Raw genomic sequence first — 26,653 nt, 5'->3', positions numbered from 1 at the left:
AGGCAAGAGCAGTCTAGGGCAATGTAATGCTCCACTGTCACCGTGGCCGGGGCATTCCAGTAGTAGGGGTCCATAGCTGAGAGGCCCTCAATCCAGTAAGGCCGTGTGGAATTGGCCACCACAGGGTGCTGGGGAAGCAGCCAAGTGGAGCAGAGATGGAGGAGACCAGGGTGAGTAGAGCCACTCAACCACAGTCAGGCTGCAGCAAAATATCCACTTGGGGGAGTGCACAGGCCCAGTGCCACTGACAGGCAGAAGAGGAAGGTCCCAGCAGTGCTTAGGGTAATGAGTCAGGAGATAGTTCCCACCAGGCAGGCCCACCTGGGGCAGTAGCCTCGCACCCGGCCCACACGATTCAAGAAGGGGAGACCTCCATCTGGTCCCCAACCATGGCGGCTATGTGTGTAGGTGGTCCACTCTCAAGATGCTGCTACATCCACAGGTCCAGGGCACCATGAGCCCAGAACAACCCCCCCCCCGGCGCCCCTGCAGAGGGGAGGTGTGCAAATCTGCATCCCAAGCAGCAAAGCAGAGAATGCAGGCTCTGTGGCGGGCCCCCTTCCCCTGGATCAGCCCTACCTGCAAATGGCGAAATCCCAGTCCAGAAGTTCCCAATCCAGTTGCTGGGGAAGACACAGACGGGGAACAAACAGGCTGCAGCCCTGGGCTTACCCCCGCCAAGCCACAGGACCCGCCGACCCCATGTCAAATGCAAAAAGAACAATTGATGGACAGAACGCAGAACAATGTCATACATTCACAACAGTACAGAGATCTGGGCCTAAATCCATCGTTTTTTGCTCACCATGCCATTCCAGTTTGGACCCAGCCATATGCAAATCAGTCGGGATCCTGCACCCAATGGGAACAGTGCATCCCAAACTGCCAGGCCAGGTCCTCCCTGCACTGGAAACAAACATCCTAGGGCCAGTTGCGAGGTTTCACCCCTCATCAGCCAGTATAGCTTGACTCCAGTGGCATGGAGAGCACGGGACCCATGTCTGGGCATACCCATCCCACTCGGGGTGACAAATGCAAAAAGAACAATTGATGGACAGACTGCAGAACAATTTCATACATTCACCCCAGTACAGAGATCTGGGTCTAAATCCATTGTTTTTTGCTCACCATGCCATTCCAGTTTGGACCCAGCCCCATTTGAATCAGTCTTGACCCTGCACCCAATGGGAACAGTCCAGCCTGAATTGCCAGGCCAGGTCCTCGCTGCACTGGAAACAATCAATCAATCAATCAAACATTTGTAAAGCGTGCTACTCACCTGTGAGTGTCTCAAGGCGCTGGTGGGGGGGAGGGGAAGAGCAGCTACTGATCAAACAGCCAGGTCTTGAGAAGTTTCCTGAAAGTCAGCAGATCCTGGGTTTGTTGCAGGTGAGTGGGGAGGATGTTCCATGTCTTGGCGGCAAGGTGGGAGAATGATCTGCCACCGGTGGTCGTTCAGCAGATGTGTGGGACGGTGGCGAGGTCCGTGGAGCGAAGTTGGCGGATCGGGGTGTAGAAGGTGAGTCGTTCATTGAGGTATGCTGGTCCGGCGTTGTGGAGTGCTTTGTGAGCGTGGGTGAGGAGCTTGAAGGGGATCCTCTTGTTGACCGGGAGCCAATGGAGGTCTCTCAGGTGGGCGGTGATGTGGCTGTGTTCAGGGATTCCAAGGATGAGACGTGCGGAGGTGTTTTGTATGCGTTGAAGTCTTTTCTGGAGTTTGGCCGTGGTTCCCGCATAGAGGGTGTTGCTGTAGTCCAGCCTGCTGCTGATGAGTACTTGGGTGACTGTCCTTCTGGTTTCAGTGGGGATCCATCTGTAGATCTTGCGGAGCATGCGGAGGGTGTTGAAGCAGGAGGAGGAGACCGCGTTGACTTGCTGGGTCATAGAGAGCGTTGAGTCCAGGATGAACCCCAGGTTGTGAGCATGGTTGGTGGGTGTTGGGCCATTCCCAGCGTGGCCGGCCACCAGGAGTCGTTCCATGCAGAGGGTGTGGATCCGAGTATGAGGACAACCGTCTTGTCCAAGTTCAGTTTCAGGCTGCTGGTCTTCATCCTCTCAACAACGGCCTTCATTCCCTCGTGGAGGTTGGATTTGGCAGTGGCCGGGTCCTTGGTGAGTGAGAGGATCAGCTGGGTGTCGTCGGCATACGAGATGATGTTGAGGTGGTGCTCCCAGACGATGTTGGCGAGAGGTGCCATGTAGATGTTGAAAAGGGTCGGGCTGAGGGATGATCCTTGGGGTATGCCGCAGGTGATCATGGTGGCTTCGGATCCGAATGGGGGAGGTGGACTCTCTGGGTTCTGCCGGTAAGGAAGGAGGTGATCCAGTTCAGGGTTTTGTCGCGGATCCCTGCGTTGTGGAGGCATCTGCTCAGGGTGTGGTGGCAGACGGTGTCGAAGGCGGCCGAGAGGTTTCACCGTTGCCCAGCAGGGCCCTTATGTCGTCGGTGGTGGCAATGGGGGCAGTTTCGGTGCTGTGATTGCTTCTGAAGTCGGATTGGGATGAGTCCAAGATGTTGTTCTCCTCCAGGAAGTGGGTCAGTTGTATGTTTGCGGTCTTCTCAATGACTTTCGGCCGGAACGGGAGCAGGGAGATGGGTCAAAAGTTCTTGATGTCCGCCTTGGGTTTTTTGAGTAGGGTGTTGATCTCGGTGTGTTTCCAGCTCTCTGGGTAGGTGGCGGTCTCAAAGAAGCTGTTGATGATCTTCCGGAGTTGGGGTGCGATGAAGGAGCTTGCTTTGTTGAAGATATGGTGGGGGCAGGGGTCCGAAGGTGAGCCGGAGTGGATGGTGTTTATGATTTTGATGGTGTCTTCGTCGTTGATGTTGTTCCAGGAGGGCAGGAGGTCGGTGTGTTTGGTGGGTGTTGAGTCTGGGGTGGCGGCGTCTGTTGTCGGTACCTGGGTGTCGAAGCTGTCATGGATGTCTGCGATCTTGCAGTGGAAGAAGGTGGCCAGGGAGTCACAGATTTCTTGCGACGGTGGGATGTCATTGGAGCTGGAGTTGGGGGTGGCGAATTCTTTCACGATGTTGAAGAGCTCTTTGCTGTTGTGTGCGTTGTTGTTGATGCGCTCCTTGAAGGAGGTTCTTTTTGCAGACTCGAACGTGCAAGGTAGGGAGCCAGAGGCAGCAGCTGATCGCAGGAGCTGTTGGGGAGAGTGCAGGCCTGTGACCAAGGTCGAGGAAACAAGCATCCCAGGACCCCACGTCAGGCCACAGACAGATGCAACGGGATCATCTCAGCTCCAGGGGAGGCAATACATGATAGATCCTCAGATGGAGGTAGGCCACAGAGGCACAGCTTCCCTTTCAGCCACAAGTCAATCTCCAACCACCCCAGTAGCATTATGTTGGGTACTCCAGCACCCCACCAGCACTGGGCAAGTGATTCAGGCCACCCCCAGGTCCGGGAAGAGCAGCACACTGCAAGTCGTTAGTTGCAGGAGGGATGGGGAGGGCCCCCGGCCACGCGGTCACCATCACCTCAGCGCTGGGCTACCAGTTAATTCCACCAGCCTGATTCTGGCAACCCCCCTGCTGCTTCAAATGGGCTAGAAAGGAAAGCAGGGGGTGCCGTCATCAGTCAAGAGCCTCCGGGAGTGCAAAGAAGAACACTGTCAGTTCTAGACGGTGAAGAATTAGAGCTGGGAGATGTCAGCTTCACTAAAACTCGACCTTCATCTTGGCCCCCTTCTTATTATGACCCACAGCAATAATCACTCTTTGGCGATTCCGCCCTGGACACCAATAATGGGGGTTTCCAAAATAGCCAAATGAATTACAAAATGTTTTCTAATTTGTAATGTTCGCCATTGTTACCCAGTCTTGAACAATGAAATTGGAAAAAGTGTAATTGCAACATGAAAATTCCAAAATTGATTAAGCTTTAATAAAAAAGATGTTATCCAAGTTACAACCCAACCAAAAAGAAAAAAAAATCTAGAAACAATGAAACGTGTATATCCAGTTTTAAAAGTAGGTAATTCAAAAGAGATTGATTTCTGGGGTTTTAACAAGAATTTGATTTGGCTGTCATGCCGTAGTACGATTTTTCTTCTTCAACAAAATACTTCATGAATAATACAATACTTCCATTTAAATTTACAGTCTCACTTTTTTATATTACTGTCAACATGTGATAAGGAAGGTAGCCTTGACTGATTTGTGCATGCCTCCTCTTGAAGTCAAAATGCAATTGCACATCATCTGTGTGATGCTGAAAGGACGCCATTATCAATTTCAGGATTAGAAAGGTATGAACTGACATCTGGGCACTGCATCTCTGCTTGTCACTTTCTGCTTACCTCTCTCACCATTACCTGTCAACCGGTATTCTAGACATACTTGTCTCAGATAGAAAAATATACTTCACTTCCAACTTTTTTTTCACTTGAGAAGGCCAGCCGAGATCATAACACTGATATAGAGGAGACATATTTCCTGCATCTCAGCGAATATTGGAGTTACTGTCACGGCTGCCAGGCGTCTTGTATAAAATGTTTGTCTCTGTCGCTTACTTTCGTTGCCTGCGGATGCCTAGAAGCGTGCCTTCTGGGATATATGGAGCGATCAGCGGGACCTGTGTGTTCAAAAGACAGTTTATCAACAATTAGTTTCAACACTGTATCAAACAATACCGACAATATTCATTGTAGAAAACATGTTTTTAACATTGCAATAGTATTTTATTTAACAACTGAGAAAAGTGTCTTGATTTATATATTTGTTTTCTAATTGTATATTTCATCCAGTGGAATATATTTGCCATTTAACAGTCCCCTTTAGGTGATAAAAAAGCGAGTTCTCAGTGAAACTTGTTTAATTAGCTACATTCACACATTATCTATGCCAGCATCAGGGTTTGATTTCTTACACTTGATCTTCAAACATTGGAATGTATCACAAACTGTGCGCCGTTTTGGGCTGTGTACATTGAAATGGTCTTCCATTCAGTCCAACAGCCCAGGTCGCACATTTAAGAAAGGAAATTAATACTTGAGATGGATGGTAGTCCACCACAAGCAATAACTCACTAACCTCTTAGGTCCAGTAACCCTTATCAATAATTTAAGCCCCAGTCCAAACTCTGATAGCTGTGGCACAAAGCAGACAAGCTTAATTTAAAACAAGCATATGCAATGCAATCGGTCTAGTCTTTGGGACCTCATATGTATTTCGCTATGCAGCACATTTGCCTGGGTGCTGAAACATCTAAAGTAAGCACCAAACTGCGTCATACGCCAGGTATGGGAACACATGGTGAGAAATATTGCCTTTCAGCGGGAAATGGTATAGTCTAAAGCACTGATTTAATATAAAATCAGGGCATTCGTGGTCATATCACTGAAAATACAAGACTTGGAAAAAATATTATTGTCTACGGGTGCTCATGGAATACAAGTCCTATGGACATGAATCTAGAGAATGCTAAAGGGATTCTGGTATTTTACTGACCTCTGCTGGTCGTTTTCTCTCAAGAAATTTACACGAAGGCAGTTGCCAGAAAAATACACTAAAAATAATCCCTAAGCAGAAAGCAATTCTGGTATTTCACTGACCTCTACTGGTCATTTTCTATCAAGACAGGTAAATAGAGGCAGTTGAACAAGCAGAAAGCAATTCTGGTATTTTACTGACCTCTACTGGTCGTTTTCTATTAAGACAGTTAAATAGAGGAAATTGAACAGAAAAAAATCTTTCTTTCGTTTTTCAACAGGTCCAGAAACTCTTATGAGGATGGTGCATTCAAGACCTATATTCATACTTGGTGCCCTCTACTGGGTGGGTGGAGGTGATTCTTGGCTCTTCTTACCCAATGAGTAGTCCAAACATCCAAGATAGGAAACCCTTTTCCCAAATGTGTGACCAAGGTAATTAGCAGCTCTATCCACTGTGGTCACTCAAAACTGGTATTTGGGGTAGATTTCTATCTCCCTGTGTTTCGTGCTAACCTGAGTATGGGTATAAAGGCTTGACCTATCCAGGTGTCACTTGACATTTACTAGTGACAGGGCAGGCCCATCTAAAGTGAATTAAGTTTCTGGGCCTTCCCCAACTGGTCCTACTGCCAGGCGAAGAAAACACCTTCCCATTGCCAGGCCATTGGCCATGGATGATGGGAAATACAGTGACGTCACTTCCTGTGCAGAAGGATGATGGAATTTCCAGTCACGAAGAAATATCTTTATTTCTCATCATTCTTTCCTCTTTTTATGTGTGCTGCATTCTGCAGCACACATAGAAAGCTGAAAATGCTCCATAGGATTGTTTTTGTGTAGGAACATGTCCCTTTCTGTACAAAAACACTCCTGCCTGTAAGGTAGATATCCTTGCACTATCGTGTAAGGGTGCCTGCGTTGGCGCTAGGCAGCACAGAGTACACCTGCGCAAGGAGAAAGCATAAATGCTTCATATCTTCGTAAATATCTGCTCTCTCTCTTTCATGCAATGCAGTGCAGCATCTTTGCTTGCTGCCCTGCTTTGCACAAAAGATTAATAAACGTGCCCTTTAGTGTATACAGACACAACATTTCCCTAATGGGCGAGCTAACTTCTAGTAATTTTTCCACAAACAGGTAACATCAACATAGTTGAGGGTCACAAAAATGGTTTTGGAAATGTAATTTAATTGACTCTGAGAGAAAAAGAACATGAACAAAGTGTTATCTTGTTAAATTAATTATGCAGTATATGTTCTAAATTACACATATTAGAATCCTTCACAATAAGTTTCATGAATCAGCAAACACTGTTGCGCTATTTTGTGATCAATTGCATCATCAAAGATATAAGGGGAAGTAACATGGAGTTCACACTAGGAAGGTTAGAATCCAAATATTTGCTTGAACTTAACATGTCGGAACCACAAGGGTAGACTATAAATGAAGAACTAGCAGTGCACTTACAAGATTTAATGGAATCTGGCTGTTATAGCCTTTTTTTTTAACATTCGACCTAGAACTGGTATATTATAAGTGTTACTGTTATTTGTATTGCAATCATTTTTACCAATATTATTTGCTGCTTTCTCATGGATTTCAAAGTTTATCTTGTTTTGTGCTTCACAGGTTCCCAGGTGTGGAAAAGGTAAAAATTGCTGTTATACCTATTTTGGAGCAGGGTAACGTCATTGTTTGAGCCTTTTGGATTTGAATACCAATGTGCAATGGATACATTACATTATACTAGCTGATTTCTACATAGTCTATAGAACATGGTCTTCAAATCTCAAGTTCAAAATTCCCACCATCAGGTTTTTTAACAAGGTGAAATATTTTTTTTATCATATTTGCTTGGTGTATGTTTATTTAGCAGATATGCAGAATAACACACCATGAATATATTGCTGATGAGGCAGTCCAGACAAACAAGCTCCTTTTAAATTTTCATGCCATAAATGGCTGTATAAAAAATAGTGCCTAATACCTAGGCAAAGCAGGTTATGATGAAGGTGTAAGGAAAGACCCTTTGCTATTTTTCTTTACTGCCAACAAACCATTATTTGGTACCACAATATATTCAGTGCCACCTCTGCCTGTTCTGTTTGGAACACAACTATGTGCCACCCTTTAAACATGCTTAAATTGGTTTTACCCAGATTAACACATTCAGCTTTCCTGTAAGCCCATAGTATAAGGTATAGAAATACACCTATGTCCTGGAAAGTTGAATACCACTTGTGGACTGCAGCACCCAACCGGTTGAGCCTAATGGCAGCTTCTCAAAACCTGGGGCAAAACTTGTTAAAAATACTTTAGACAGATAGGAAAAACAGATCTGTGATATCAAATCCAATATTATGGTAAAGTCAGATTTTTATGAAATATGAAATATATTGGAAATGTAACGTTTAGGAAGTTTACTTGCCTGAGCTGAGCTGAAGTGTGAACAAGTTGTGGAATTCCTCCCAAGAGCTACACAGTAGGTCAGATTGAGTTGGAGTTCAACCTAAATGGGGAGGGATGACTCTTCTGAGCTCAGCAGAATATTTAGTTTGGGGGTTGTATGCAAACATTGGTACAACAATGTTAATGCCTGCCTGAAGGTTTGTCTGTATCACATGTAAATCTATTGCACATTTGAAAGTGAGCAAGCAGGATGTCAGTACAAATCTTATGTAACGTCTCCCTGGATGCTGCAGGACCTGGCTTTTGTCCTACCAGGTTTGTGACTCTTGGTACCTTGTGGGTACATGGGCTGCTTCAAACTGGATTTTTGTGTTAGATGTAGGAGAACAATAATGAACTCTCTATGATATTCCCACACACACCCTTAGTACCCAAAGCCCATATTTTGCCCCATTGATTAGGGAGTACCCAGGAGTCACCACCACCCTCTGGAATAGCTTATTCCAACCATAAATTTGGTACCCAAGGCACCCCCATGGAACACTTTCTTGACCTGCAGAAGAATAAACAAGGAATTAAGCTGCTTCCTGAGAGAAGCCCTGAAGGACTAGTCATATCCCGTCTTGTACCCCGGACAAAGAAATGGACTCCAAGGGCGACCTGTGTCTGGAGGGACACAGCTAACTTCCAAAGGCCTTTTACCTATAGTGCTCAGCTTACCAATGGCAACTGGACTTGGAGTAGACATTGATGTTAGCCTCTGCCTTACACCCTGAGAGTCTTTAAGTGCCTTCACCTGAGGTTTTAGTTGACTTAGAATTGTACTCCTGTAGTTGCTGGGGAACCAGAAGAAAGTTTGAAAACATTTTCAAACATTTTGACTTACAGACTTTACACCTGAGGCAATATACTTGTTGATCCATATCAAGGCTCTAGCATTGTTGGTTTAAAATCATGCCTAGTTCCAGGTCTACCGCTCCCATAGACTATCATTTGTGCTTTGTGTTTTTGGTGATATTTTTACTTAAATATATATATCTACTGTGAGATTCTGGGTTGCTGTTTGAGTGGGAGCTTAGCCCTACTCAAACAACAGCCACAATCCCTGTCAGGGTGAACTGCTAAAGTTCTTAACCTTCTGGCAGCTTGGCACAAAAGCAGTCAGGTTTAACTTGGAGGCAATGTGTAAAGTATTTATGCAGCACACAAACAGTAATAAAGTGAAAGCACAACACAAGAAAAATCCCACTCAAATTTAGAAAAATAGAGTAAATTATAATACATTTTGACACCAAAATGACAAAAATCCAATTAGTAGAACAGGTGTTACAATTTTTTAAATTTTCAGTTAAAAAATGAATGCCTAAAAGATCAACATCTAGTTGCGTGAGACTGGGTCAAAGCCCAATAATATGACCAGCCGCTATAGAGCAGTAGAATGGGTCCGGTCGGTGCTTTCCTTTGGAATTAAAAGTAAATTTGAAGAATAAAAAATATAGTAAGAAGGTAACTTTCAGCAGAACAAAGCTGCAATCAGTGTTCGAGGAGGAGGGAGGGTGTAGACGGAGGGTACTGGACATAGGTGCGGTGAAGATTTCTTTGCTTGGACTTATTCACTTTTTTGGAAGCCAAAAACTTCTGGCGGGACGAGACTGGAGAATTACCCAACGAGAGGCCGCATACCCCTTTGTAGAAAGACCAATGAACAAGATATGCTGCTGTTGCGAATAAGAACGTAATGGAAACTTGTGCGATTGGGCGGATAGACAAGGAATTTGGTTCTGGTCTCCACTCAGTTCTCAGGGCAGTTTTTGCCAGAAATTTCCTATTAGCAATCTGGGCATCTTTAGCACCACCACCACCAAGGGTCTAGGATTAAGGGGCACCACTTGCGGGGTTAGGACTCACTCAAGGTGGGTCCAGGTTCATGATGGTTTGAGCCTTTTCTGTCCCTGAGGCTCTGATCTGAAGGTCAGTCAACTTGCCCATGAAGTCACCCTGGTGATAAATACAGGCCCCAGCTAGGCCCGCAGAATACAAGGGTTCGCTCTCCTGTAACAAAATCTAGAAGGAAGTTGGCACGGAAGCTGCAAATACAAAGACAGAGTTTATTAACCCTTAAGGGTGGTCCTACAACCTACACAACACTCTTTAGTATTGCATAGAGTAGCACAAAGAACTTGCGTACACGGTCCCCTTTTATACACAACAGAGGGGCTCATAAGTGGGTGGATACAACATGGAGCAAAATTCATTACCATTTATGGACATTTTCGATACAGAATCAATATGTGGGCGGAGTTAACAATTTCCTGAGCCCGCGAAGACATGGTCAAACAAGGACTAACTGATAACAGATGTGGTCAAGTCTGGGCATGCGCCAGACGGACAAAGGAGCTATTTATAGACTGTTACTGGGCAGATTACAAGAGCAACTTAACAAAAAGATAGGACTCTTCTCGTGCAAAGCACGTGGAGACATGACAATACAAAATGGAGTCCGGACATTAGTCAACATAAGACGAGAAACATGTTTTAACTAGAGAGAATTCATGTCTTTAGTGAATGCTTAATCATATCGCCGTCTTAGTTTTCAACAGACGACCCTTTCAGCATTTACTGAAGACATTCGGCTTATTAGGATAATCATCATATATATCGATTTTTATCATCTCTTCCAACTCTTTGGTTAAATGTTTCTGATAGGTGACATTGGCAATAGCTTTCTTATCAGGTATACAGAATGACACACATAGAGAACAGAGTAAAGGGCCACACTGAACACAGATGCAACAGGAAAACAGAATTGCTACAATAATACAGAGACCAGTTAAAACCTTCCATCCCCATGTAGTGATCAATGCCCAAAACCATCCAGAAAAGGTCCAAGTGCCATTTTCTGTATGAATCTCAGCTGCGATTTTATACAATTTATTAATAGCGTTGTAAACTGATGGCGTATGGTCAGGAATGAACACACAGCAACTACTTCCGATAATTTTACATGCTCCACCTCTGTCAGCTAACATAACATCTAATACCATACGATTCTGTAATGCAACAATTCTAGTAATTTGTAATCCTTCCATAAGATTCCCAAGAGCAGCAGCGGTCTGATTCATCACAGCCTCTACAACTCTTGTTAATCTTCGAACCTTCCTACTATTTAGGGCAGCTCCAACAAAAAAAAACAATCCTAAGTTAAAATCAATATACTGCTGTAAGCTAGTATCAGTTTGATCAACATCATCAATGGATAGAGTACGTTTATACCTATTTACAGTCACATTATTCAACAACTTCAAATCTTTATGATAGGATGCAGGTGCTAAGAATAGAGGAGGTAATAAAAACGCTACATAACATACTCCGGACCAGCCGGCTGGAAAGCCATAATAACCCTTATTCCCACATACGAAGTATGTGTTATGGGAGGCTAAGAAATTACTATTATTTAATCCATCTATGTTTAATACAATAATACAGTCGCTAACACCAACAGGAATATAACCCACACTCTGAACACACAGGTCCGCTTGAGCTTGTGCCACTTGAATCACAAATTGTTCATTCCCAGCAGTGTCTCTGGTGTTCGTGAAGATGTAGGGGATCGATTCATTGTCTGGTCGATATTCTTCCCACTCCCAAATTGTCCCATTCGCTTGTGGATAGCCTTCTTTATCTTGATGACATTCCCTATTAAGTCTAAAAAGTAATCGTCCCACTGTAGGTTTCCGCGTGGCAAAAAGCAAAGTATACCATGCTCTACAAGAGCCATTATGAGAGAAAGGAAGAGGTATGAACAGCGTTCCTCCTTTCTTCTGATGAGCTGGCATCATACCACATATCCAACAGTTCGTAACATTTGTAGCAACATGGGTATGATGCAACATCTGGATGAAAGTGTTATTCAAATAAGACTGACGATGCTTCAATTCTTGATACGGAAGGGTATAAAAGTAGTGCTCCTCAGGCACTGGAGTGGTCAAAACAAGCAACTCACGGGCAGGAGTCACATCCTCAACAAACCATGTGGTTATACCAACAATAGCTACAATGATAATAAAGCTTGTCGCACAAAGAATCTTCTTCTTCTCCATCTTGTAGTAAAAAATCAATATCTTCCTGAAACTAAAAGGTTGTCAGAACTCTTCCCCTTAGGCAGCCGTTGATTTCTTCACCAGCGGGCCAAGACGGGTGTCACTACACTAATGCAGGGCTGATCCCCCCCCCTTGCCTCATTGGCTCTCCGTTTCACTAACCTAAGGGCCGTTCTGACAACGTCTCTGGATACAGAAAAAAAAATCACTTCCTCGGTCTGAGATGATATCTTCCTCCTCCAGGAATCGCTTGGTCCGGGAAGAGCTCCTCAGTGTCGTCCGGTTCCGCTGCACGGCCTTTCTCTGCAGTCAGGATTTCTTGATGGTCGGTCAACACAGCAGGCTCCACTAATCCAGGCGGCACATTACGACAGTGCAAAGAGTGGATCCAGTTCTTCCGATTGGAAACTCGCACAGCTGTCCTCGTTGCGAGCAAGACTTGCTCAGGACCAACCCATCTCGGCTCCAGACTGTTCGTCCTTTCGAACACCTTAATCATGACCTGATCGCCAGGTCGGAGATTATGACCTTCACCTGTGGACCGATCAGGGAGCGCCTCTCGAACCTGTTGATGAATAGAAACCAAATTATCCGTTAACTGTGCCAGATAATCATTCATCTTTACACAAGGTACATCATACACTGACTTCGGTTTTGGTGGACCCCAAATATTAATTGGGCGTCCGAACACGATCTCGTAGGGTGTGAGACCGGTCCGAGAATGCGGTATCGATCTAATTGACAATAATGCCAGCGGTAAAGCATCTGGCCAAGTCAAAGAAGTCGAAGCTTGGATCTTAGCGATCTTAAGCTTCAAAGTACCGTTATATTTCTCAACCAATCCCGCAGACTGAGGGTGAAACACTGCATGGAACTTCTGAGTAATGCCTAGGCCTTTCAGGACATACTTGATAACGTCTGCTATAAAATGAGGTCCGTTATCACTCCACAACAATCTACAAACACCATATCGAGGGAAGAACTCCTTCAATAGAATCTTGGCTGTAGTCATTGCAGTATTGTCTTTCGTAGGGTATGCCTCAACCCATTTACTGAAGGCACAAACCACTACTAGAACATACTTCAGATTGTTACAGCGCTCAAGCTGAATATAATTGTCAGGAATCAGCCAATCAGTGCAGCGACCATCTCCCTGAGCAGCAATAGAGGAAATAAATACCATAGAATCAGTTGCTACCCTCGGTGGAGAAGGCTATATACACGGCGGAGGTTACTGGACCGAGTAATTTTCAAGGTGCTCCAGATTCACCATCGCGGGATTTTCAAGATGGCCGCCGACGCTTGGAATCCGAAAGGTGAGTAGTCTAGTGTTCTAAAGAAGCAGAAAGACAAGTGCGCGCGAGTGATTAACGCTCCTCGCACTTCAACTGAATCTCCTGAGGCGAAAGCAGCGTCTTCCCGCCGCGCCTGTCAGTTCTGAGGTATTTCGTTTAGAGACACTTTCGGAAGCTGAAGTAAGTGTCTCAGAGAAAATTCGAAGAATTCCGTGAGTAGCGTTTTGAGTATTCTGAAGGTGAAGCACCAGAACTTTTTGTGAGAAAACCTTTGCCGCACTAGTCCAGGTTTTGAATCAGTTTACAAGAGTTATCCATCGTTCAGTCAATTGAAAGTCTTTAAAAGAAAAAACAAAATTAACTAAAAGTGAGACGACAACTAATTGAAGGTTCAGAGACTAATTTAATTAACAAGGAAAAGAGAAAAGTGCAGAACTTGAATTAGCACTAATTATCTGAGGAGATACCAAGTCCTAAATATATATATATATATATGTATCTAGCAACCAACATTACCAGCGCACAAATAAGAAACAGCAGCAAGCAAGACGCAAGCGTAGCAGATTCTACCCACGACTTCTGAAAAAAGCATCAAAATAGAGAGCAGTTATCCTCCAAATAATAACAGGTAAAGAAGATTAAAGAAGTAGTGAGGGAGAGTAAAAGAAAGAACTAGTAGGAGATTGTGCTTCTTAAAGATTGTTATGCTAATCTGTTACAGGTGTTCCTTCAAACACGATTGAGAGCAGAGCAGAGTTGAAGGGTGAACTTAGAAGCGCCTGACTGGAGGAGTCTCTCTTTTGTCCCATTCCCCTTTCCCCCCAATTAGTGTTTTTGGTTGAATATGTTAGAATACATAGACCGGAAGCACTGGTAGAGGGAATTTGGGAAATATCTTCTGCTCCTGAGGAAGTCGACTAGAAGAATCTGACAGATTGAAGTGCCCCTAAAAAGAAATAGACTTCCACCCGAGCAGAAATGACAGAAGGATTAGATTTGAAAACTCTAACAACCATACTCGAGAACATGCAAAAGCAATTACATGACACTGCAGAAGAGAATAAAGTCCTGAGAGAGGAATTACGTAGATCCAGTCAGGAGTCCTTGCAGATTAAACAAAGAATGGAGGAGTTAGTAGCTTCAGCAGGGTCTCCCTCTGGAGGGGCTACAGGTATTCCAAGTGGTTCTCAACCGGTAGGGTTATCAACTCAGGTCATACATGCAGTTTCCCCAATCATTCCTTTAGCACAACCAGAGCGTTTTGGGGGGGATTCGCATAAAGCTCAAATCTTCCTCACTCAGTGTTCACTACATTTTTTGTGTCGCCCAGTAATATTTTCCGAAGACCAATCTAGGGTGGCATTCGTATTGTCGTATCTGACTGGTGATGCAGCAGCGTGGTCTATGCCTATAGTCAACAGAAATGATCCCATGTTATATAACTTTCAGGATTTCAAGGCCGAATTTTTAAGAATATTTGATCGCAGGACTGCAGCTCAGGCAACAGATAACGAACTGTTGGATCTACGACAAGGGAATCGTGACCTGGTGGCTTATATTGCCCACTTCAATAAATTAATAGTAGAAACGAATTGGCCAAATGAAAAAAGAGCAGCAATTTTTTATCGTGGATTGAAGGAAGAATTAAAGGATGCTTTAGCACAAGTTCCTGGTAGACCTTCGGAAATCTCAGAATTAATAGATCTAGTTTTGCAGATTGATCATCGCCTAAATGAACGAAGGTCAGAAAAGAGGAGAGATTTTCGTCCAATTCCTCCCAGGTTTGACAGAGTAAAAAGTGAAATTCATAAAACTCCAGACAACGCTCAGAACGACGAACCAATGCAAATTGGAGCAATTCGTGGTCCACTATCGAAGGAGGAGAAAGAGAAGAGAAGAACGAATCAATTGTGTCTATATTGTGGAGTGTCAGGACATTTTGTTAGGGAGTGTCCAAAGAGGCCAAAAACAGGACCACAGGTAAAAGACAGGCTCCATCAGTAGAAGGGGTTGCTCTGATGGCAGCAGAGGCTAAGTCAACTCCAACCATTCAACGAGTGGCAAATACATTGCAAACTTCAGTTCCACACTTAGTTTTGCCATTCACAATCCGGTTTCAAGACACAAGAACTTCAGAGGTTTCGGTGATGATTGACTCGGGAGCCACCGGTAATTTTTGTGACATAAACTGTGCCAAAAGATTGGGAATTCAATTTGTTAAAAAGAAGATTTTAGAAGCTGTAAGAGCTGTTGATGGAACAAATTTGTCTTCAGGCCCCATTACCCATGAAACAGAATCATTGCTCCTCATGGGATTGAATGGTCACAAGGAACAAATAACCTTCAATTTAATTGATGCGCCCCAATTCCAATTTATCTTGGGAATACCTTGGCTTACTGAGCACAACCCCCAAATAAATTGGAGTCAACGGACTGTAGTAATGAATTCATCATACTGCACTGCAAATTGCTTTTGTGAAAATCCCAGGGGTATTGAGAAATCTCAAGTAGCTTGTTTGGTGTCAGCCCCCATCAGCATCTGTATGACAGAGTCAGAAGAAATTCCTAGTGAATATCGAGACTTGGCCAAGGTGTTTGATAAAAAAGAAGCTGAAAACTTACCTCCACATAGGCCATATGACTGTCGAATAGAATTGGAACCAGGAGCGAACCTTCCTTGTAGTCGAGTATATGCTCTAACGGAGGCAGAGAATGCTCATTTAAAAGAGTACCTAGACCAGTATTTAGCCAATGGATTTGTTCATCCCTCACAGTCCCCAGTCTCTTCGCCCCTGTTTTTTATCCCAAAGAAGAACGGCGAACTTCGAACTTGCATAGATTATAGAGCCATTAATCAAGTCACAGTAAAAAATCGTTACCCATTACCCTTGGTATCCGAGATGTTGGATCAAGTGAAGGATGCTAAAATCTATACAAAATTGGATCTTAGAGGTGCTTATCACCTAGTTCGAGTGGCACCTGGAGATGAGTGGAAGACAGCGTTTCGAACTCGCTACGGATTGTTCGAATACCAAGTAATGCCTTATGGGTTATGCAATGCTCCAGCCGCATTTTCAACATTTTGTGAACGACGTACTGCGCGAATTCTTGGATAGATTTGCCGTAGTATACATTGATGACATTTTGATCTTTTCAAACAACCAAGAAGATCATGTGTCCCATGTGAGAACCATCCTACGAAGGTTGTTAGAAAACAGCCTTTATGTCAAACTAGAGAAATGCGCTTTTCATGTGAACCAGGTGGAATTTTTGGGATTCATATTGTCTCCAGAAAGAGTTAGTATGGATCCAGCCAAGGTGAGAGCAGTGCAAGAATGGCCGGCCCCAAGAAGTGTAAAGGAAATCCAAAGTTTTTTGGGCCTTGCAAACTTTTATCCAAGGTTCATTTTGAATTTTTCAACTACTGTCAGCCCAATAACTCGTATGCTGAAAAAGGGAGTGACATTTGATTGGACACCAGAAGCAGATTCGGCCTTTCAATTCTTGAAGCAATCTTTTGTCTCAGCACCCATTTTGTTACATGCTGACCCAGAGGAACCCTATTATGTCGAAGCAGATGCCTCAGATACCGCCATAGGTGGAATCTTATCCCAGCGGCATAAAAATACCGGCCAGCTACATCCAGTGGCCTTTTATTCGAAAAAATTAACTCCTGCTGAAATCAACTACTCGATCGCAGATAAAGAACTTTTGGCAGTGAAGGAAGCTTTTCGAGAATGGAGACATTACTTGATGGGTGCACGTCACAAGATTACTGTGTTTACCGACCACAGAAACCTGCAGTTTTTGAAATCGGCTCGAACCTTAACAGCACGACAGTTAAGGTGGTCCTTGTATTTTGCGGACTACAATTTTGTGATCACCTATCGTCCTGGAATGGCAAATGGAAAAGCGGATGCTCTTTCAAGAATTGAAACAGAATCAGTGGAGAAAGCTATCAGCAAAGAACCCATCATCCCAAAAGAAAAATTCATTTTAACAATTCAATACAATGAGCTAGAAAGTGAGATTAAGAAGAACATCTCAGCTGCAGAACTGTCAGCCTGGTTAAAAGAAGCTCCAGAAAGAACTGTCAAGGAAGGATTGCCGTATCATCAAGGACTTCTTTTCATCCCAACAAAAGAAATCCGAGAGAAAATCTTGCATGCTTGCCATGATGACCCATTGGCTGGTCATAAAGGAATACAAAAGACTAAGGAACTAATCAAGAGGACCTTTTGGTGGCCAAACATGGGAACTCAGATACGACAATACGTCTCCACCTGCGAAAGGTGCGTAAAGGGAAAAACGAGTAGGTCAGCTCCACATGGGTTATTGATGCCGTTGCCCACCGCACCTCACCCATGGCATACAGTCACAATGGATCTTATAGTTGACCTTCCCCCTAGTCCAGGCAATAACACCATAATAGTATTTGTAGACACATTTTCAAAGATGGCCCATTTTGTACCACTAAAAGGTATTCCCAGTGCTTCCCAGGTGGCACGATTGTTCACACAACATATTGTGAGGGCCCATGGGATTCCAAAGGTACTAATATCAGATAGGGGAACCCAGTTTGTCTCTCATTTTTGGAGGGCATTCACCAAAAGTTTGGGAATAGACTCTCGATATTCTACGAGTTACCACCCAGAAACCGATGGGCAGACTGAGCGGGTCAACCAAGAGTTAGAACAGTACTTAAGGTTGTATCTTTTAGATCAGGAAAAAGAGTGGTCAGAATTGGTTTGGACCGCAGAATTTGCATACAACAATTCCATCCATAGTTCAACAGGGTACACACCTTTTTACTTAAATCATGGGAGGCACCCAAGTGTATTCCTAGGAAAAGAGAACGAGACAGTTCCAGCAGCAGGACAGTTAGCACAGGAATTGCAAGACTCCTTTTTAATAGCCAGAAGAAATTTAGAGAAGGCAAAAAAAGGTTACAAGATTCAGGCAGACAAGAAAAGAAAAGTAGGCCCTGTTTTTAAAAAAGGAGATAAAGTTTGGCTTTCCACTCGACATTTAAAATTGAAAGGAAATAGAAAGTTCCAACCCAGATTTATTGGCCCTTTCAAGGTGAATAAAATGGTGAACCCAGTAGCAGTTAAAATCCAATTACCTTCTCATTTAAAAATCCATCCAGTCTTTCACGTGTCATTATTAAAGAAAAATCCTCCAGATGTTAGGTTGAGTCCAACTCCGCCTCCAATTCAAATAAATTCAGAGAAAGAATTCGAGATAAATCAGATCCTAGACTCAAAGGTTAGAAAAAAGAGACTGTTCTATTTAATTGAATGGAAGGGATTTGGTCCAGAAGAAAGATCATGGGAACCCAGTTCCAATGTCCATGCACCAAAATTAATAAAAAGGTTCCATGAGAAAAACCCTAACAAACCCAAGGGGGACGACCTTCTGTTAGGGGGGAGTACTGTCAGGAATCAGCCAATCAGTGCAGCGACCATCTCCCTGAGCAGCAATAGAGGAAAGAAATACCATAGAATCAGTTGCTACCCTCGGTGGAGAAGGCTATATCCACGGCGGAGGTTACTGGACCGAGTAATTTTCAAGGTGCTCCAGATTCACCATCGCGGGATTTTCAAGATGGCCGCCGACGCTTGGAATCCGAAAGGTGAGCAGTCTAGTGTTCTAAAGAAGCAGAAAGACAAGTGCGCGCGAGTGATTAACGCTCCTCGCACTTCAACTGAATCTCTTGAGGCGAAAGCAGCGTCTTCCCGCCGCGCCTGTCAGTTCTGAGGTATTTCGTTTAGAGACACTTTCGGAAGCTGAAGTAAGTGTCTCAGAGAAAATTCGAAGAATTCCGTGAGTAGCGTTTTGAGTATTCTGAAGGTGAAGCACCAGAACTTTTTGTGAGAAAACCTTTGCCGAACTAGTCCAGGTTTTGAATCAGTTTACAAGAGTTATCCATCGTTCAGTCAATTGCAAGTCTTTAAAAGAAAAAACGAAATTAACTAAAAGTGAGACGACAACTAATTGAAGGTTCAGAGACTAATTTAATTAACAAGGAAAAGAGAAAAGTGCAGAACTTGAATTAGCACTAATTATCTGAGGAGATACCAAGTCCTAAATATATATATATATATATGTATCTAGCAACCAACATTACCAGCGCACAAATAAGAAACAGCAGCAAGCAAGACGCAAGCGTAGCAGAGTCTACCCACGACTTCTGAAAAAAGCATCAAAATAGAGAGCAGTTATCCTCCAAATAATAACAAGTAAAGAAGATTAAAGAAGTAGTGAGGGAGAGTAAAAGAAAGAACTAGTAGGAGATTGTGTTTCTTAAAGATTGTTATACTAATCTGTTACAGGTGTTCCTTCAAACACGATTGAGAGCAGAGCAGAGTTGAAGGGTGAACTTAGAAGCGCCTGACTGGAGGAGTCTCTCTTTTGTCCCATTCCCCTTTCCCCCCAATTAGTGTTTTTGGTTGAATATGTTAGAATACATAGACCGGAAGCACTGGTAGAGGGAATTTGGGAAATATCTTCTGCTCCTGAGGAAGTCGACTAGAAGAATCTGACAATAATCCATCTGCAAAACCTCAAAAGGTGCAGTAGGTGTTGCAAATCCTCCTGCTGGAGTTCGTGTACCCTTTCCTGGGTTGTACCTCAGGCAAATCATGCAGGTCTGCACTACCCTCTTTGCCGTACTAGCGATCTCCGGATGCTCCCAAACTCGTGTGAGTAATTTGACAATTGCGGAAGCTCCAACATGCGCTAATCCATGTGCCATCTGAACCATAGTTTGTACGAAGGCAGTGGGTAACTTCCATTTATCCATCTGCTTATTTCTCCAACACCCTTCATCATCTAATTCTCCATCATTGGACCATTGCTCCCGTTCCTTATCGGAAGCGGTCCTCTGTATCTCCAGCACTTCTCTCCTAGCATCGTGCCATCTTTCTGCCTGTGACTTCACAACATACATTGCAGTAGCGCCAGGCTGCATCGCAGTCTCTCGTGCCACCCGGTCTGCTAAAGCATTCCCTTCTCCAACTTTATCAACCACCTTTTTATGGGCACTACATTTAACTATAGCAATCTTCTTTGGATATGTTAATGCAGTCAAAAGGTTGTGAACTAACTCTCCATACATTATCTGTGCTCCATGTGACGTTAGAAACCCTCTCTCCTTCCAGAGTAGGCCGAAATCGTGCGCTACTCCGAAGGCATAGCGGCTATCTGTATAAACATTCACACACAATCCTGCACTGAGCTCACATGCTCGTGTTAATGCTATCAGTTCCGCTGCCTGAGCTGATTTCTGCGGTATGCGTGCTGTCTCCACTATTGTTTGTAATGTGGTAATTGCATACGCTGCTGAAGTCGTACCATCTGGTAGCTTCAGGCATGATCCGTCCACCCATAGTCCTCCATCAACATCTGTAAAGGGCGTATCCTGGAGATCAATACGACCCTTTGTCTGTTCCTCAGTCACAAGAATACAGTTGTGTGCTTTTCGTGCTTCAGACTGAGTTTCCGGAAACGGCAACAATGTGGCTGGATTTAACGTTGCACACCTCTTTAACGTAATATGAGGAGCCAAAAGCGTCAACTCATATCCCGTTAAACGAGCACTGGTCAAATGCTGCATCTTTGTCTGATTAAGCAGGGCATCAACAGCATGGGGAACTAATACCAACAGTTTGTGAGATAACACAATTCCCTCGCTTTGGCGTATTGACACAGCTGTCGCCGCAACCGAGCGAAAACACCCAGGTAATGCTCGGGCAACAGGATCAAGTACAGCCGAAAAATATGCACAAGGGCGCTGCTTGTCGCCGTGCATCTGCACTAAAACTGATAATGCACATCCATCTTTCTCATGCACATACAGTGAAAAGGGCTTCGTATAATCAGGGGTACCTAACACTGGTGCTGAACAAAGGGCTTGTCGTAATTGCTGAAAAGCAATTTCACACTCATTTGACCAGGGAAGAGGAATCGGTGTGTCTTTTGTCAAAAGTGCTAACAATGGCTTAGCTATGTGTGAAAACCCCAATATCCATTGCCTACAGAAAGAAGCAAGACCCAAAAATGCACGCACATCCTTCTGTGTGGAAGGTACTGGCGTGTCCAAAATTGCTTGAATACGATCTGGTGTGAGTGCACGCCCCTCCTTAGACAAAAGGTGACCCAAATAAGTCACCTTTGGTCTACAGAATTGCAATTTCTTCCTCGACACTTTGTGATTGTGAGATGCCAAAAAGGAAAGCAAAGATAACGTACACTTCTCCCACAGCTCAGGAGTGTCGGCCGCCAACAAGATGTCATCGACATATTGTATAAGGGCGACACCCTCAGGCAGAACAAAGGAATACAATTGCCTTTTCAATGCTTGACTGTAAATACTAGGGCTTTCTGTATAACCCTGAGGGACTCTACAAAATCTATAAGACCTATTATTTAAAGTAAAACCAAAAAGGTATCGGCTATCAGGATGAATAGGAATCGAAAAGAAAGCATTTTTCAAATCAATAACTGAAAACGTGGTCGCCGTTGGCGGGACCAAAGTGAGTAACGTCATGATATCAGAAACCACTGGATACTGAGGTATCACTACCTTATTCACTTCCCTTAAGTCAATGATAAAACGATAAACCCTGGTATCGGTATCTTTCTTCAAAATGGGTAAAATAGGACTATTGCAGACATTGTAGGGAACTTCCTCCACTACTCCCACCTTAATCAAATCCTGCACAATCTGTATGAGTGCCTCCTCCCCCTCCTGGGAAATACGATACTGAGGGAGGCGTGGTAACACTGCACCCTCCTGGACACTAATGTGGACAGGCGGAATCACCATCTGTCCCACATCAGTATCCGAAGTAGCCCACAAAGTACGAGGGAGAGAAGCTAAGACAGTATCCTCTGCAACTACACACATCCGGTCTGTCATTGGGTGATTATCGTTTAATATCACACGTACTCCAGTAGGGGAGCAGCGGATTGTTGCTCTGAAGTGCTTAAGCATATCAAGACCCATAATGTTGTCAGGTGTGTTCGGGGCAAGCAAAAACGGACATGGTGCAGAAAAGTGGTCAACATGAAATGCAAGGGGTCGGGATAGAGGGCTTCGAGAGAGTGTACCATCAAACTCTACCGATGTAACCATTAAGCCAGATGGGGGAGCCCTTGGAACCAATTGTTTGGACAGCGCACTACGAGTAGCTCCTGTATCAACTAGGAACCGATCAGTAGAACCCAAAACATTTGCTGAAACATAAGGACCCTTCTGATCAACCGGCACTTCAACTGATTCCAACCCCCATCCAACGCAATCCTACGCATGCTGTGAATCATGGTACCCAGAACGGTCGTTCCCAGACATTTGATACTGATGTTGCTGATCAAATACATTAGGTCTATCCCGTTGCTGTACGTTAGGCTCAAATCGAGCACGATCATTAGAGTTCCCTCTAAAATTCGAAAAGCCCCCTCTACCTCTCAGTGGTCCCTGACCACGTCCCTGACGAGATGCATATAATACCGGACAATCTCTGACCCAATGACCCGACTGTTTACAATACGCACATTGATTTCTATTAACATCTGACCGACCCGAAGGGGGACCATAGAATCCACCTCTACCTCTTTCGACACCCCGACGAGGCGGACCATACACTTGTGCTAGCATCACCTTAGTTTTCAAATCTTTCGATTTCTTCTCCTCATTCCCCTTCGCTTCTTGTTCCTGACGCTCATAATACTGAGCCATAGTCAGGAGGGATGCCGGAGACAAGGTGGACCAAGAACTTTCACTCGCTTTCAATCGAGCTGCTATTCCCGGTAATAAATTTGCCACATATTTATCGACAAAAAGATGTCGACCCGTATCATCCGTAAGTGACTGACCACTGAAATCATGAAATGTCTCCTCAAAGCGCGTAAAGAAATCTGAAACTGATTCATCAACCTTCTGTTTACATGAGGCTAACATATTCCAGTCAATCTTTTTGGGGGGGATAATTGTTTTCAACTTAGTCAAGATAGCGGCAGGAAGATCTAAAATAAGCTGGGGTGGTTTTTGCGCGGGTTTTCTCTCCCTATCCACATCTTCAATCTCAGACCACCTAGCCTTAAAAGCGGTAACATCATCCACCTTCCGCACAGATCTCCACATATCCGGTGGTAAAATGAGCCCAAAGAACAAATCTATATCCGCTAAAGTCATAGTACAAGAATTCAAGGCCCCTTCGACCTCTTCGTAAAAGGCCGCTGGATTCTTGCGGGGGTCAGGCAATGCATTCTTTAATACCATAACATCAGACCTATGCCAGGGAGTATAAAAGGGAGTATAAACCCAATTATACACAAAATATCCCCTAGCATCGGGGGAAGATATATCTGAACTATTTCCTGCTCCTTTAGGAGGAACATACAAAGGTGCCGCCTCTCGCATCGGTTTAGCATGCACTAGTTCACTCTTATCTGAATGGGAAGTAGATGATTGGTCGCCGCCGATATGTGAATCCGATTGCTCCTTCTCTCCTACCTGTAGGCGCGCTCTCTCTTTAAGTTCAACCGCCGCGTCCCGCAATGCAAACAGCCGTCGGACCGCATCGGGTACCTTAGAGGGAGAAAAAACACCGTTACGTAATGCTTTAGCATCTGATACTACAGCATCAGGCTCAAAAAGATCTGAATATTTCCGAAAGGCAGTAATCACTTCATCAGAAAAATTTGCCACAAAATACAGCTTCTCTCTATCCTGCCAACTTTCCAAAGATTCCAACAATTCAGCAAGGGATAGCTTGCCTTTAAGCACACGCAAAGAAATTTTCCGAAGCTCACCCATACGCTCAGCTGATAACATGGACCGCGTGTCTACCTTATCCGAAACCGATCCAGAATCCTGTGACCTCGGGGCAGACGCGCCAACATAAGGGGGCGGAGAGCGATCTAATAAATAAAAATCATCTTCAAGATTAGTAAGGACAGGATAAAGGGGCTGGCGGACAGCATATTGACCCGAGACTTGCAACCTACGCTCTTTCTCTTGTCTCTCCGCCAGTTCTCTTTCCTCCCGACGCTTCGCTTCCTGTGCTCTCACATGATCATTTTTCCGTTGCTCTTTATCAAACAGCGCTTTCTCACGTTTCTCTCGCTCACGCACTTCCGTCACCCATAACCGTACACATTCAAACATGTCTTGCCGAGCACGCCGTTTACACATACACTGTTCCACATACTCAATCTTACGCATATCAAACGATCCATACAAAGGCCATCGTAACTCAGGATCCTTTTTGGTGTATTTCCTCCACACTGTGCTGTACATTATAGAGGAAAGACCATGCTTCACATACATATCCCTATTAGGAGTCCCCTCTGGGGGGGCTGGAGCAGATTCCTCGAGATTTAACCGGTTTCCAAAGCAGCAGCACCACTTACGGAGTGTGCTAAAAGCAGGCATGCTCAAAAATAATGCAAAATATGCAGTATTATCAAAAAAATGGCACTTAAACGCCGTTCAGATTTAAACAACTCCGGAGAAATATCTCCACATTACCTGCCTATATGTGTTGCAACGCATATATTCTCACAGTAATCAATACAAGATATGACCGGTCATCACAAATCAAACTCAAATAGCCAACCCAGGCTTCAAAACTCGTAGCAAGTACCGTACAACGGTTCTTACCAATCAAGAGTGTCCAGATTCCAAATGCCAAGTTCCAAAATTCGCCCAAACGGCTGTCGCGGCAAACCGACAGAAGAGGTCTCAGTCGAGGACCGGCGCCACCCAGAAGGTCAGTTCGGAAGGGAAGGAAGAAAACCTCGGGATGCCAGGACTAAAAACGCCGCTGGCAGTGATCACATCCCCGGCCAAATTCCTCACCTTCGTCACGACCAGTCCTTCGAGCATCCGAGTCGCCGATGAGCCCCACGTGACGGGCGCCAATTGATAAATACAGGCCCCAGCTAGGCCCGCAGAATACAAGGGTTCGCTCTCCTGTAAGAAAAGCTAGAAGGAAGTTTGCACGGAAGCTGCAAATACAAAGACAGAGTTTATTAACCCTTAAGGGTGGTCCTACAACCTACACAACACTCTTTAGTATTGCATAGAGTAGCACAAAGAACTTGCATACACGGTCCCCTTTTATACACAACAGAAGGGCTCATAAGTGGGTGGATACAACATGGAGCAAAATTCATTACCATTTATGGACATTTTCGATACAGAATCAATATGTGGGCGGAGTTAACAATTTCCTGAGCCCGCGAAGACATGGTCAAACAAGGACTAACTGATAACAGATGTGGTCAAGTCTGGGCATGCGCCAGACGGACAAAGGAGCTATTTATAGACTGTTACTGGGCAGATTACAAGAGCAACTTAACAAAAAGATAGGACTCTTCTCGTGCAAAGCACGTGGAGACATGACAATACAAAATGGAGTCCGGACATTAGTCAACATAAGACGAGAAACATGTTTTAACTAGAGAGAATTCATGTCTTTAGTGAATGCTTAATCATATTGCCGTCTTAGTTTTCAACACTGGTAGTCCTGTGTTCAGCAATAGAACAGGGTTGAAACAGAAGAGGGTTCAAGGCATGCATCAGGCAGCAGAGTTGTGCTTTTAGGTATAGCAAAGCAGTCTTCGGAAGTGTACAGCAGGCCATGGCAGCACACAGTCCTCTGAGAGTCCTACTGAAGTTCCCGAAACTGAACTTAAGAGTAGATTTGAGAGTCCAATTGTTATACCTGGCACCTCCTTTGAAGTAAGAGACGTTTGTGCAGAATTTTCTTTAAAGTACCTGAAGAATTCTGCTTCTCCTGCCCTGGCACCAAGCTGGCTGCATGAACAATTGAACAATGTAGGAGTGACAAGTTCCTTGTGTGAAGGCATGGCACATACTATTCATTTGAAAGTGGGCTGTGCCCCCTAATCCTGCCAGTTGACATCCCAACAAGGCACACATAATACCTCTATTGTGTGGCTGTCTGGGAGGAAACAAAGTCCAACAAGTTGTGCAAGCCTGGAACAGGCTGTATGCACCATAAAGGCAGGAAAACACCAACTTTCTAAAAGTGGCATTTTCATAATTATAACATAAAATTCGACTTTTTGTTAAAGTGTATTTTTAATTACAATTTCTTCATACACCAGACTTGAATTGATTACCTGTTAGCAATCAAAAATTAGCACTTACTAAATATATAACGGCAACCCAATGTTATCCTATTGGATAAGTAAGTAATATGTGGAATAAAAGGGGAGTTTCAGGCGTGGAATGAGGGTTATATATATATTTTTTTTTTGCAGAGTTTTATATAGCGCAAACTTGACCCGAATCCAATCAGGTATCAGAGCACTTTACATAGCACCAGTTCCAGTTACATGAGGACACACATACATTTTTGTTGGGCATGGGGAGATTAA

The sequence above is a fragment of the Triturus cristatus genome, chromosome 9 (assembly GCF_964204655.1).
Source record: "Triturus cristatus chromosome 9, aTriCri1.1, whole genome shotgun sequence".
NCBI lineage: Eukaryota > Metazoa > Chordata > Amphibia > Caudata > Salamandridae > Triturus > Triturus cristatus.
Note: the sequence above shows the minus strand (reverse complement) of the source record.